We start from the raw sequence: 15213 nt of genomic DNA, 5'->3' as shown, positions 1-15213 counted from the left end.
ATATGGAAGGAAAGGGAAAAAAATTACAACAAAACAAGCAGCTTTTGATGCGGTATTTTGTTTCTCCTTAGGTCTGTGTGAACGGTTATGCACATGCCAGGGCGTGCTTGCGTACGTCTGTGTGACAGGCTCAGTGAAGATGTGCAATCTGGCTGAGTTTAGATGTGATGAGAATTGCAGATGACTTTTGAGGGAAGCGTCGGGGTAAGAAGGATCTGTCTGGTGGCTAATGGCGATTTCATGGAGTCACTGGCTTAAGTGAGAGGACTGACCGTCCTCGAGGTGGCCTTTCGGTGTGTTTTAGTTGCTCCTGGGGTTGGTGTAGGTGTGTTTATTTTGTGAGCTCCCATTGATGAGAGTGAGGCAAAGCTTGTTGAAGAGTGAATCACCTCATATCACGCTTGCAATCCTGCTTATACTGGCGAAATGAAGGATTTGGTGGCCTATTCCCAACTCGCAACAAATGGGAGTCACATATGCTGAAGATTTTCTATGCTTGCTCGTATGTTTGACCGTCAGTTTGACCCACCAGGGTGATCTGCAATCCTTATGCAAGTCCTAAACCTAAGCTTTGTGTCATACAGATGATTTTATGTAAACAACGTGCGCTGTCAACATGCCATCTCGCCTATAGCGAATTTCCCAATTTAGTCACATAGCCAAAGGACCAATCTGGTTGATCAAAACCATTGGAGTGAAAATCCTTGCCTTCCAGTGTGTGTGTGTGTTGTGTTGTGTGTGTGTGTGTGTGTGTGTGTGTGTGACCAGAGTGATTATACCCATTCATTTTTAGTCCATAGAGTGCCAGGTTTTCATTGAGAGTTGCAGACATATGGTTAGTAGTTGTATCGTTAAACTTAGATTCCCTTCAGGCTGATTGGTTTAGCTTTTTCCTCCCCCTTTTAAAATGCTTTAATCCAGCACATGGTGGGGATGGAGAGGGAACCATAACCTAGCCAACACTGGGGGTTCACAGTTTTTCCTAAAAGTGGAGCAACAAGCTCAGTTCTGGTGGTGCAGCAACCAAGCCCTCCCTTGACACAAAATTTTAGCATATCACTGTGACGCATGTTGGAAGTGTCCTAAAATCCACATTAGGCCTTCTTTACCAATGCTTACACAGTTTAGCATTCAGGCCGGGTAGTGGAGTTGGTGGCTTAGCCCAACTATGTGGCTAGTTATTTTGGGACCCAAAGGGTAGGACAAAATTAAAAAAAAAACATTGGAATTACAATATTTCCCTAAATCATTTACCACAAGCCCAGATATTTGACGAGCTATTTGTTTATTCATTCTTCTTCCGAACCACTTCTTCTCGCAAGGACTGCAAACTACGGCGCCTGCGATTAAACTCTTTATCTCACAAGTGTAAACCGGACAGACAAACCACTTACCCACCTCCTATCTATTTGTTACAATGGTAAATTCTTATAGGCCTCACAGGAATAAGGACTTACTAATTGTGGCTAAAAGTTTAGTCACATAAACACAGGTCATGTTCCCAGAGCATCTTTTTATTCATGACAGTGAGCCTCAAAAACTCATCACGATCCACCAAGTGTTTGTTCAGCAATCTCGTTTAAAATGTGTTGTGTTGTTTAAGGATTTCATTCTCCCAGGCATTTTATATCACGTCTTGTAAAATGTAAACTCAACAAAAGTCCAACACAGTTTTGTTTGTATGTGTGCACGGCCTCGCAGAGTGAATGAAGGCAAGAGACAAGTTACAGGTGATCGGTTTACGGGAGCGGCAATGAAAGGCACTCAACCGTTTTCTTCAAGCACATAAAACAAACAAACAAAAAAGCAGAATATATTGATAAATATGGTATAAGGAGCAGAAGAGTCAAGATTTTGAGCCAAGGCAAACACAAACAGCTAAAGCCTAATTCAAGTCCCAATCATAGCTCAGGTTTCATTATCTGGACAACACACCACCGGGATTGCACTGAAGCCATTCGCTCGGTGTGAACAGACGGTTTGGGTTGTCGTACACACACACACAATATGTGCCATTCACATTCAGAATCAAATATAAGACTACAAGGAAGTTTCATATTCAAATGTGGGTGTAAGTGGGGGGAAGGAAGAGCCTCAGGGCTTCGCTTTACATTTACAAGCAGGCTACAGATTAAAGCAGCAACCCAATTACACCTCGCTGGACCTGCGCCGTCATCGAAAGAGCAAGAAAGAAGAATGTGGAATGAAGATGAAGGAGGCTTGAGGGAGCTCAGCCGCAGAGAAAAGACCGGCGACGACAGACGGCAAAAGGACGGTGAAGGAGAGATTGTCTCAGAAGCACGGGGTGGGCAGAGAGGGGGTGGCGGTACGGATGGGTGCAACGCAAACCAAGGTGTTAAGAACAGAAAGCGAGGAGGGGGAAATTGGATTAATCAGAGGCGAGAGGAATGCAATGTCAGACACCTCCCCGGGGGGGAAAAAACAGTCGCTTCAGTGACGACATTTGACGATTCCGAGCCACGCAACTGTGCGGAAACCTTGGCGTGCGACAGAGAATGCACACCAAGGTCGAGGCCGACGAGTCGACAAAACACTCAACTTTACTAATAGAGGTCAACATCCTGTGCAGTTTGACTTTAATTGCACAATGCTGTAAACACGAGGCCAACGATAACTCGAGTGAATGTTTTCTTCGTATTCACAACTGTACACTGGACAAAATTCTGCTAAGAAGGGCATATGTGAATGTTTTAAATCCTAAGCTAAACCATTTATAATTTTGAAATCAAAATCTTGACTTTAGACGTATCCATATTGCAAAATCCAAATTTTCATGTGCTCTTGGCTGACCTGTGATCTGTTGTGTTTATCTTTTTGACCTCTCTTTCCTGGTGTGTGACTGTAGCAGGTCACACCAATCAAGTGAGTCCTCAGTACCTCATTTTAATAAGCGTCCTCTGTGTCTACATATAAACTACGCTTCTCAAACGTATCATGACAACTACAGGCGGACGATGAGTCCAGAAATGTACGACTCACCTAGCAAGGAGAATAGGCGAGAGCGCCAATGCTAATTGCCAAGCAAATGTGAAATGCACAATTGACAAACATGATAATGAAGCTTTAAGTGGTCCTATACACTTTTCACGCTATCATGCAGAAAAATCGCAATTAGATTGTGTTTATAAATCCTTCAGCCCCACTGAAAAACATTCTCGCAAATCAGCATCACATCTGTCTTGGTTACCACCTAATCCAGGCCCATTTGGGAAAATTACCTGTCATGATAGTGAATACAATGATTATCAGTGAAAGTGAAGTCAGAGGCTAATGATTTTACTCTTTGAGGGGTGCCTACTGATAGGAAACTACCTGCAATTTCCGTGACACTTTTTCCAATATAAAGTGTAAGGTAATTTCCACTTAGTATCATGATGATCACTGAAAACTCAAACCAAACCTGGCAAACAAAGATGAATGCTTCAAAATTAAAGGGCTGGCTTCCTGCTCAATTCCCAAACAGGCTTGTCATAAACTGAACTCATTATGTGTTAAAAGGAGAAACTGGTATGAGGGACTATAATTTCCCCCAATATCTGTTCCTAAGGAAACTCATCTTAAAGAAATATACTGTTATACTTTAATGCATGTCCTGTCATGAGAAACAGATTGAACGCTGGTGGTTGTTTCGTGTAAAAGTTAATTCTAGAAATGGTCAAGACCGTTCAAAAATGCCTGGTTCAAATCAAAATGACAGACTTATTGTATGTCGACTCAAAATAGGGTATGAAACAAACAAATTATGAAAACGGCCCAAAAAACTACTTTAAAAAAAGAGAAGAGTGGAAGATTTGGGGGGGATTTTTACTCATTACTAATTGCAAAATCATGACTGTAAATTGTGGATCAGCCGAATATGAAGTAAATATTCTATGAGGTCAAAAAGGTCAAAGACTAAATATTTAAAGCAAGGCCGTGCCCTTTTGCTTGGAGACTGCAGCCTCAGCTAGCTGCTACTCCGACGTCCAAAGGGTGAATTTTAATGGGGCGAGGATGTTAGAATAGACTATAGTCAGAATCTAACAAGGGCATGCATTCTGCTTAACGAGGCTTTCATTTATCACTATGTTTAGAGCAGAGCAGGCTTTTATCAATGCAGGTACATTCACCTTCAATTGAGAATAGCAGGCCTCCTCTCTAATAGATGGCCGAGAATCATAAAACAGGACAGAGATATGTTCAAATCCTAAAGAAAATGAAATATGAAGGTGACTTAGGTAAGTGATGTCGGAAGAAAACCTGAACACAAGGGGACAAGGGAAGGGGCAGTAGCAAATAAGTTTTCCTTCTTCCTGCTCCTGTTCAAATATGTCCAAGTCCTGAAAGTTTTTTTTAAACGTATTTCTTAAATAAGTGACTTTCTCACATCACCTAACGCCGTCCTCCACCCCCTCCTCTTTGAATCTCTTAATGACCATCGTCCCAATCGGAGTCCATCACCAAATCTCATTACAGGAAGGCCGGCCAGGACACATTTTAATAAATAGACCAAGACGGCGAGTTTACATGTAAACATGCTCAACCTTGAGCAGGGCAAATGATTTTGGCTCAAATAATTCAAAGAGTTCAGAAACTGTAACCTCTAAGCTGTCCAAACAACTAAAGATTAATAAACAAGCAGGGCATACTGTGATTATTTTTATGAGATTACCAAAAAGTCTTATGAGATTAAAAGTAAAATTACTTGCAATAAATAGTAACATTCTTTTTCATGCACCCACAAATTGTTTTTTTTATGTAATATTGTGATGGGTTTGCATTGAACAGGATGAAAATGAATTGAAATTAACGAACATTGTCATTTTTTGGTTTACACATGACTTACCTTTTTGCTATTACATATGTTGAAATAGGATGAGGCTATTCTTTAAAAAAAAACTTTCCAAAATGTACTATTTTGCACTAAAATGTCAAGTTATTCATTACAGTTTCTTTTAAACTAATGATATAAGTACCGTTTTACTTCAAAATCACATTCTCTTTTCTATCATCACCCTTTTACTAATAACACTAAAAAAAAATCTTTACAAAGTAATGAATTCCTGCAAAATTACATTTCAATTACTACAGTAATACGATCGACTATTTCTTGGAAAAAAACAACAACACACTAAAACTCTTTCGACGATCAGTTTTTAGCCAGATTACAAAACGGATAAAGGCGCTTGCATATGGATGATGTTCAAGCCTTTCTGTGACCTCACTGCACGCAATAAGTCGCGCTTCATTAAAGCCAAATTTCATCCGCACTGCGTTTACAAGCGCGGACGTGGTTTGAACCGCCGGGGAAATACAATTCCATTCCGTTTGGAGGTTATCCTAATATACGAGCTTGTCTCCGCCACACTGCACGGCAGTTACGAGGCGGCCAAACACCCACAGCATGGTAATATCGCTCGGGTGCCTTCACAGCACACAAAGCAATTAGAAGCCCGACTGTGTGTGTGTGTGTGTGTGTGTGTGTGTGTGTGTGTGTATGTCTGCCTTTTCCGCTACTAATATCAGCATCCGATGTTATTAGCACTGTTCACTGTGGATTGCTGTTTGTTTGTTTGTTTGTGGTTCGCTCGCTAATCGTTACGACGATCCCCGAGCAAAGGGATGAAGCGCCACTAAATGGCGTCTGCGAGTAGGTACTGTATCATCTCTACATCAGTCAGGATTTTTAAAAATATATGCACTCACTCAGTTGTGACAAATGGAGTCCGATCGTGAGCCATCTCTCTACTTCGGAGGGCCTTGGCTCGTATCTGTCGGCGCTCAGTGACGCCCGATCGCTCTTCATGCCGCCATCCATCCGCCCCCGAGGCCCGAGCACCCTTCACCTGTCAAATGGGAGAGGATGACTGGGATTAGCGTGAAAAATGTGCGGGCCACGTAGTATCTGTAATAGAGTCTCTCTCGCTGACGATGACAAATAGACTTGAAATTGTAACATTTAGTAAGTCTTTATAGAAGCCACAGTCACTATAGAAACAAGAGTAGATGCACCTTGTATTATGACAGCCGTATTTTTTCCCCGAGTATAAGTCGCACCAGCCAAAGAATACACAATGAAGAAGAAGAAAAAATATATAAATAGAACAGGATTATAAAGACACATTTTTGGGAGGGCCATTTTTTATTTGATCAGAAACCAAGAACAAACATACGTTAAAGTAACAATAGTAAAATGGAGAGGCTTAAGAGATAATTATAAAAACCAAACAGGTGGTCAGAGAAAAAAACAAGTCGTAGTTGAATATTACGAAGAGGCCCAGCCAAACTATTAAAAAAAAGTGTTTTATAGTGCGGAAAATACGGTACTTCACTCAAATCAGTTACTTAGTAGTTTCAGTACTTTCTTATCATACATGATTCTCTTTTCATTAGCTGCTTTATTGCGTTTAGCATTCTTATAAGTGCTTTAGTTAATTAAAAGAGATGTCAGATGTGTTTCTAAGAATCAACTTAACCTGAAAAACAGACTTTTTTGAAGAATTTTATTTTCCCAAAAATGTGTAATTTAAACATGAAGACGTCTAAAAAGTTTTAAATTGAATATTGCTTTTATTTCTTTAACTACTACAATTATGTGCTTGAAATGTTCAGCTTTTATAGTTCTACTAATTAAGGACAGCTTCCAGTCTTTACAGTTTACCTATGCTCGTTTCAAAGCAATTAATCGGGCGTGCAAATAGACATTCTATTTGCAGCCTAGCAGGAGGTTTTGACCTTTATCAAGAGAGAAATAGGTTTGCTTCAGCTCTTTGACAAAAAAAAGGTGAATAATTAAGAGATAATATAAAACAATTAATGAAAAAAAAGAATGCTTGACCTTTTGAGAATTTCATCCCTTTATCCTTTTCATTTATTTGGAAAATCCAAATTGTTTCTTTATGTTTGAAATTCTGTAGTAAAAGTCTTTATTATTACAATGATAAAATTTGATTGTTTAACTGTTTATTTTTTTCAACCTTTATCAATTGCACTAAGAAAAACAACCCTTATAATAATGAGTAGCCCTGGCAAGAATATAAAGAAGTGGAGCTAAAAAATAAAACCTACCAACATTCACAAATGTAAATAATTCTATATTTTTAAGTACTAATAAAATATTTAGATTTTTTTTTTTAATTCAAAATTTTATATTTGACTCCCACCTTTTTACATAGAATTACCTTATCTATTAAGTAAAAAATAAAAACAGTCCCATCCCTGATTAGTCCATCTTTACAAAAGAGGAAAAAGTTGGGGAAAAATAGATGAATAAAGACTATTATTTCAAACTACCAGCCTTCCATAAACAGTCTCCACACCCTCATTCCTCCAAGTTCTTCCACACCCTCTTTCTCCTCTACGATGAGACAGGGGGATCGTCACGCCGCCAGCCCAGCGTCTTGAGTGAATGATGGGGAGGCGAGGCGAGGAGGGAGCCAGCGACAGGCTTGTACAGCATGCATAACAAGGATAGTACACGCACACATACACACACACACACACACACAAATATGTTTCCACAAAGACACACACGTCAACTATTAAATTCCCATTCTATCTACTGTGTGAAGAAGGTCAGGCCAACCGACAGCCTGGCTCACATTAAGAAAAGCGCCAGCCCAAAAGATAGTATTATGATCGTGATAATGCTGGATAATCCATTTTATAGTGTGGGATCTTATTTAATAAAAAGGTAGAAATTGCAAACTAAAGACGGTGATAAGTTTTCAACAGTACAGGTATTATGATACATAACTGGAGTGATTATCATTTTATTAGAAGAAAACCATCCAGCACCGAACACAATATCCCGAAACCCAGAATTGTGCACAATATAGGATATATATAATGGTTAGATTCATAGCATAACTTCATTAATTTATCCCCTGTACCGTTTATCCTCCCCCACAAGAGTCGCGGAGGGTGCTGGAGCCTATCCTAGCCAATTGCAGGGCAACAGCATAATTTACTACACAATATTCTTTAATACAATATTATTGCATCCACTATAATGGTACTGTAATGACACGATATGATCAATGGTGATAATGCTGCATTCATATGCATCTGATGCTATACGTACTAAATGCTATGTATTGTTACTGCAACGCTCCAGAGGACGAAAGCATGAAGCATTTTCGGAACTGTCCATCTGTCCAATACATTAACGCTTGCTCATTGCTACCAGCTGGCCAAACCGCTATTGACTTGAAGTTCACGATAACAGTCAGCAAACATGCAGCAACAAGTCAGTCGGCGTGAGTCATGGCTTTATCACAGACTCCTGTTGCATGGCATCATCCACAAAAATATGAAACTTTCCACTGAGAGAACAGGACAAAAATACTCAAGTTGCATTTACATTTGACCTATCATTGTCTTTTCCCATTTATTTGACACTATATTGTTATTTTCATTATTTCCGATAGGTGAAAGAAATGATAGTATTGCACAAATCAGCCCATTCTGAGGTTGGGGTGGGTTAAATGGAGTCTACCTAGTTTGCATGATTTGTTTTTCTCAGCTTCCTGCAACATTCCCAAGAAACAAGTACAAGAGTACAATAAAGAGTTCTGTCTGAATGCTTGTTTGTCTATATTACCAAGAGTGCACTATGCCTCTTCCGTCAAATCAGATAGCTCAAAACCACTCAACAACTTTATCATCTCTATAGACAATGATTAGAGTAAAAACAAAATAGCTCTGCTGCCACTTACTTGTTTTCTGGCTTAATAAAGCAATTAAACTAAATTTGTCCACATCAATACTGAAGAAACCTCACATATAAATCAATATCTCAATCGATTAACTGATGACTACTCTGGACTATATGTATTCTGCGCTATTTTCGTAACTGCTGATGCACCACCCTTCTGGCAGTGGTCTTTCCAGCATCAGTCTGTCGACCCCTATGGTGCTGGTCACCGTGCCTGACGCCCTGAGGGTGCTGGGCAGCGCACCACCAGGCTGGCCTTTAGTGACATTTTACGTGTTTATCCGGTGTAAGCAAACAACAGTGATTGTGTGTACACAGTGTGTGTGCCTGTGTGTGGGTTTTTGACTTGAAGGAAAAATAGAAAAAGCAACCTTCTTGAAAAGGTCCTCCACCCAGGCCAAACATTTGAATGGAGTGATTTTAAAAAGAATTTATTCCATTTTGTGAACCATTTTCTATTATTTGTTTGCTATTTACAAGTTCACCATTTTAGATGATTTCGATTTGAAGATAGTTACTTGGAAAAAAAAATCAATAACCGCTATTTGCATATTTTTGTCTACGTGGTCTTGCCTGGGTTTTTTTTAGATTATTTTGAGGTTTTTTTTATGTTTGTTATGGAACCTAGATGATGGAACTCCTGTGTTTCAGCTAATTTTATGGTGAGTAACATGGTTCATGAACGATTGGACAAGTAACTCACAAAATGTTGGACGTTAGCCCATCCTTGCTTGTAAACACGTGCCTTCTGGGGATGCTTCTTTTTATAGCCACTTATGACACGCACCGGTTTCCAATTAACCTGTTCACCCATGTAATATTCCATACAGGTCATGTTTTTCTAATTTTTATTTCAATTTTTACTGTCCAAACCTTAATGGAATTGAGGTTTGGACAAGTGCTTTGAATTACAGGCGTCTTTACCTGAATCAATCAAATTTGTCCTAAATTATTGAATATTTTGAAACAATTTCAAATATAATTACATTTCTAGTATGATTATTATTGCAACTATTAATGTAAACGTTTACAACAATTTTAGGGAGGGAGGTGGGGGGGGGGGCACTTAATATGACAGCACTCGGTCCCAATCCCCTACTCATGGTGTTCGTCCTCCAATGATGATTTTGTCTTTGTTGATCATTTGGATGACGCGTTCGCTGGGGCCACTGGTTCCCCCGTGGCCAATTTTGTTGCTGCAAATTAAACTGTCATGACGGCCATAACGACAATTAATGAGCGGGATCAGGCGCTGGAATCTGCATGGACGAGCACATTCAGGCTCTCAAGCAGGGAGCAAGAGAATGCAATTTTGATTATCAATTCAGTCTTTATGTAGTAGGCCTACGGTGTGAGAATGGCAATTGCAGCTATGTTATAAAGATGCAAATGTTTGGTTCATCACTGATATTACTATGTTCACAAGATGGTAGCGCCACTGGAGACTAAACGGTATTTTTGGTACACTGTTTGCCCTGCTGCAAACTCAAAATTGTATTTGATGTTTACAACTAGTATAGTACATTCTCTTCATTTTCAAAACACAGGCATGGCCTTGTATCCCGATGGCTGAATTGTTTATGGCGGTTAGTAAATTCTGTGCAACAAGGCAGTCAATCTTGCTGAAATTAGCCTACAGCAGGGGTCTCCAATCTGATTCGAGGGCCGCTGTGGATCCTGGTTTTGTTCCAACCTGATCCAGCACAGACAGTTTAACCAGTGAATTTTCTGCTAAAATAAGCACCTGACTACAGTCAACTGATTACACTTGCAACAGACCAATTGAAAACGTGTCATCTTGTTTGGTTGGAATGAAATCCTGCACCCACTGCGATCTTTTGTGGTATAATTTGGAAGCCCTTGATCAAGAGTATGTAAATTGAACCTTGAGATTTGCTGGAATGTCTGTAATCTTCACAAAACATGTCCATTTGGTGTTTTGAAGACTATGGATTATCTTGGACACTGATATAAACACCCAGGTTTCAAAGACCTAAATTGTCTGATGTTAAACAAAAATCCACTTTGTTTATTCTGTGTCTAAATGTTCAAAATCTTTGATGTTTAAACAGGTTAAATGAAGATACAAATTGGTTACCAAACATTTTTGGGGGGTCTACACGTCAATGCAAAGAAAATTACAGTTATTATTCCTAGAAACCACTGTTTTTTTGTTTTTATAAAAGCAAAGATTCTAGCTTTGGAAGAAAATGTCGATTTTCCTTTCAGTTAAGCATTGAAATGCATGGCAGTGCTGACAATAATAAGTTGTGCCTTAGCCGAAGTGGTGATTAACGTGAGGTGTACTCTACTGCTAAATGGCCCAATAGAACTCGGCAGAGAAACGCTCTGATCTAGGGATTTAATTAAATTTCCTCAGGAGACAAAAAATGGCTCCCTCTGAAAATTAATGACTTCCTTTTATGGCAGGACGTGCTTGTGCGGGGGAAGACGTTTGCCCAAGTGAGTCCTTGTGAAGACAGATGATGTCAGCGCATGTCATAATTCACCATTGAATGATGTCCACATTGAGTGAGCGACAAAGGTGAGAGTCAGTTACGAATGAGAAAGACGCAAGTACATCTCAAACATAACAAAGAAGTTGAGTCATTGACTTCAACCAACCGTGACTTGATACAGATAAGTTTACCTTTGTAGATGGTGAAAGAAATGAAACTACCAACTAAAAACAGAACTGCAATTGACACTACCGCTCCCTTAGACTAGAGACATTAAAAGGCACAACTGAAAACCACACCTCTTAACTACAGAAAGCAATAAGACCACCATTAATTAACATCGTACCTATAATACTGCCTACACAGTTCATTTTGATCTGTTTACAAACAACAAAGAAGTAGCAATTTTAGTCTGTGCTCACCTAGAAAAAGAACAGGAACACCACAAGCATTTTTTGAGATTTCAAATAGTCAATTGGGTGGATGTTAAACTTTAGAAGTATTGGTCAAATATAGGGCAGCAACTCAAATTCAACACCTAACTTGATTAATGGAAAGATGCCAGACATAGAAAGTTTGAGCTATCGCTTGCAAGTGTTTGAAAAGCTAAGATTTCAGTCCACTTCTGGAGGCTACATCTCACTTAAGGCCACGCCTGATGGAAATTGACACAGAGTCATGTCAGATTTAACATTATGAAAAGTGCAACTTGGTCGTCACCTTTCGGCAAACAGTCAGAACACACTTCCTGACCAGGACATTCTATTACATTTATTTGATTCTTTCCAGATGAGTGGCGCGACAGCAAATCCCAGCGAGTCGGCTTTATCGGCGCTAACCTGCAACTCTCCCTGGTGAGCGCCTACGGGCACAACAAACGCGCTAAAGCAATTATGATGGCGCTTTATCGTCTCCACAGTGACCGGCAGCGGGTCGGCCCCCATGCTCGGGCAGCTTAACGCACGTAAACACGGCGGCATAATGGTGGTCCAGTCTGAGGAGTTGTTGCGCCTTTTTGCAGATAACACAGCGGCTTTAGGTTTGTCACTCTGGCTGTCGAACAATGCAAAACAAATAAGGAGATTATTTTGACAGATAACCGAGAGTTTAGTTCAATTTTCTTGTATCAACTATGAGGTTGTGAAGTCTGCCAGAAGCCAAACAAGGTTTTTCTTTTCTTTTTTTCCACAGCTGATGGAAGATGACGAGAGGCGATAAAGACTCGGACCACCAGGCCTGAAAAGTCTAGCTGAGTAATGCAAATGTGGTGGGAAGAAAGAAGAAAATACTAATTTGCCAGATCTTAACAAAAACACTTGAGCATCCTCACTCATTGGAGAACTCGATTTCAGTCCATTACAGGTCGATACAAATTGTCTTTGATGGTTAAAATATGATTTGTTGAAGACTGTTTTATCATAGACTGCCTGTTAGGGTGTGAAACTGATACAATTCACAACTAATCAATGAACATTTTGTCATTTCCTTTAAATTTGTGCATGGAGAAATGTACAACTTTCAAGCAACATAACACCACATCCTTAGATGAGCTCTGAAACCCGTAAATATGTCCTTTGCCATGTACATAAAAATCATCACGACTGAACCGTTGTGGTCACACCCCTACGCTGTATACTGGCCAGTAGAGGGACAAAACACTAGTTATCTATATGTTATTGTATACATTGTATCAGAGCACATTTTAGTAGACGGCACGTAATAATCGGACATAGGCCCTGTCGTCATTATCTATGACAATAGAGCTCAGATTTTTTAGTCAAAATTAATTTAGGGATACGGTTAAACGATAACTTGAGATTTAATTGTTTATTCCATATACCTAGCTTTCTTGGTTCAAAAGACAGACCACTTTGCTTCCCCCAAAGACCTTACCCCAAATAGACCTTTACGTAAATGTCTGCTGTTGTCTGCACTTGAATAAAAAGTAGGTCCCACTACAGCACACTACATTCTTTTGTTTACTTGCATTACACAACTCCAAAGTTTACATTTAACATCTGCTGTTGCCATCAGGAACTGTCTGAAATCATATTAATGAAGGAGGAGGCGTCACACTACTACCAAGTGGCATCGCAATAGTGTCTCATAAAAGGCAACAATAAAGAGTCTTGTAGCTACAGACCAGGCCTCGATTAGAGACTGGCTTTATGAGCTCATTATTTATACAGATCGCTGCCGATGAACGATCAGCCTCGGCGTCATGTTGGGACACGGCTGGCCGGACCCGCTGTCTATCTTTCTGATGAAGACACCCACTTAAACCGCAATTAAGATGCATTTCCCCATTTTCCCCGTGCGGGTGTCCATATACTGCTGACAAGACAGCTATGTATCTCCCAGCAGATGAAGGGGTGAGGGAGAGAACAGACCGTTAGCATCCCTCAAGTAGGATGAATGGATGGACGGGCGGACATGCACAACAAGGAACTCTTACCCTTCATTGATGTGAAGCAAGCAACAATTTCAGACTGTCCCTTAAGACAACAACTGACTTTGACACGGATGATGTAATATCACGAGTGTATGGAGGATAAATAAATAAAAATAGAACAAGCATTTCCAACGTGGGGATTGTTTAGCATGGTCAAAGCTATCTGAACTTCCTATTTACTGTTTCTTTATTCCCTTGTTGTTGCTTTGCCGGGTTGTTTATCTGCCCCTGGGGAAAGTTATGGGTAAGAAAAAAATGGAAGGTGGGAGGAAAGGGGATACGTTTTGAGGCTTGTTATTTCAGCCACTAACAGGGCTATGAATTCAACCACTTTATTGCATGCTTGCATTTATAGAGCACACACACAATGTTAGTTATTAATTCATAGCTCACAGCTTTATCTAATGTGTCAATGTAAGCTCAATGTAGTGTCCATATTGTTCGTATTGCTATTATTATAATGCTACTTTTAATGCTTATTACCACAATGATTAGTTAATTTTACTTTAACTCTTTTTCCTTTTATTGTATCGTTTTACAAGTACTAATAACAGTACTAGTAAATGTCATTATAACATTATTAGTTTAAAATTACACTCAATGTCCAGTTCTCCGTATTTGTATTTTAAGATATAGGATTGTCTGCTGGATTGCACATTCCGCAATGGTGTGGTCTGCATGTGGACAAATTCAAAAAGGAAGTGTCTCCGAGTCTCTGGATGCAATAATAGCATGAGATACACATTACGCAGGTATCAAGGCAGATATTTTAATGATCGACCGCAAGACCTTCGATCAGCCTTAACAACTATTGGAATGTGCTGACATTGTAAACACTTCGAACACATGTATCAAGGCTACTCGCGACTGGCCAGTCTGAGCACGTTTAACGACCGGTGAAAGGTAAGATGACAGCGCCGTGAGCGAGCAATGGCAGGCACAAGTGAGTGAGTTTGTTCACGTTTTATGCAAGATACGTTTTATTTCTTGAATTTCATCCATAGACATCAAAATAAATTTTGTTTAGCATTTTATCTGTTTATCTTTTCTCTATTTTGAAATAAATGACTCTATTGGCCACATTGTCTTGCGTTATGGCATTTCGTCTTTGTCACCTTGCAGTTTCGTGCACGTCAAGTCTGATTTGTGCACATATAAGCCGTACCCTTGATTGTCATATTTTTTTTGCTACAAATACGGCTCATATGCAATATACTACGGTATGTTTGTTTTTTAGTCATTCATTATCCAATCATTCTCTTATCGGGGTGAAGGGCATCAGAATTTTACTTGATGTTATCAGTGCATTCTAAGTACTAGTAGTAGGATTTTCCAATTGAATTAAGGTCCAACAAAATTGACCACTTGATTGTGACCTAACTGTTTTTCTAGACTAACCAAAAAAACCTTTAACTAACGTCTCATGTTCATATAAGAGTCAACAGCAGATCTATGTGATGCAGCTCTACTATAGTGAGCTCATACTGCAGCAACCAAGAGGAGGGGTGGGCGTTGGGATGATAGTCAATGGGTTCTCAAAAAAAGGGAGCATCAGACAGCAACACGCCCCCCAAAAAACGAAAGAA

The 15213-nt window shown here is 39.7% G+C and overlaps 1 protein-coding gene across 2 annotated transcripts in view; it reads right to left on the bottom strand.

The window, feature by feature from the left end:
• LOC144088616 (uncharacterized) overlaps positions 1 to 15213 on the bottom strand; it is a 197907-nt gene that overhangs the window by 135766 nt on the left and 46928 nt on the right. For both annotated transcript variants that reach the window (XR_013304910.1, XM_077619128.1), the window contains exon 3: positions 5707 to 5846. The gene's annotated coding sequence lies outside the window, so the exon portion shown is untranslated. The remainder of the gene's footprint in view (positions 1 to 5706; positions 5847 to 15213) is intronic.

Source organism: Stigmatopora argus, chromosome 14, assembly GCF_051989625.1.
Source record: "Stigmatopora argus isolate UIUO_Sarg chromosome 14, RoL_Sarg_1.0, whole genome shotgun sequence".
Taxonomy (NCBI): domain Eukaryota; kingdom Metazoa; phylum Chordata; class Actinopteri; order Syngnathiformes; family Syngnathidae; genus Stigmatopora; species Stigmatopora argus.
The sequence above is the reverse complement of the archived record's forward strand: the minus strand, read 5'-3'. Positions and strand labels throughout refer to the sequence as shown.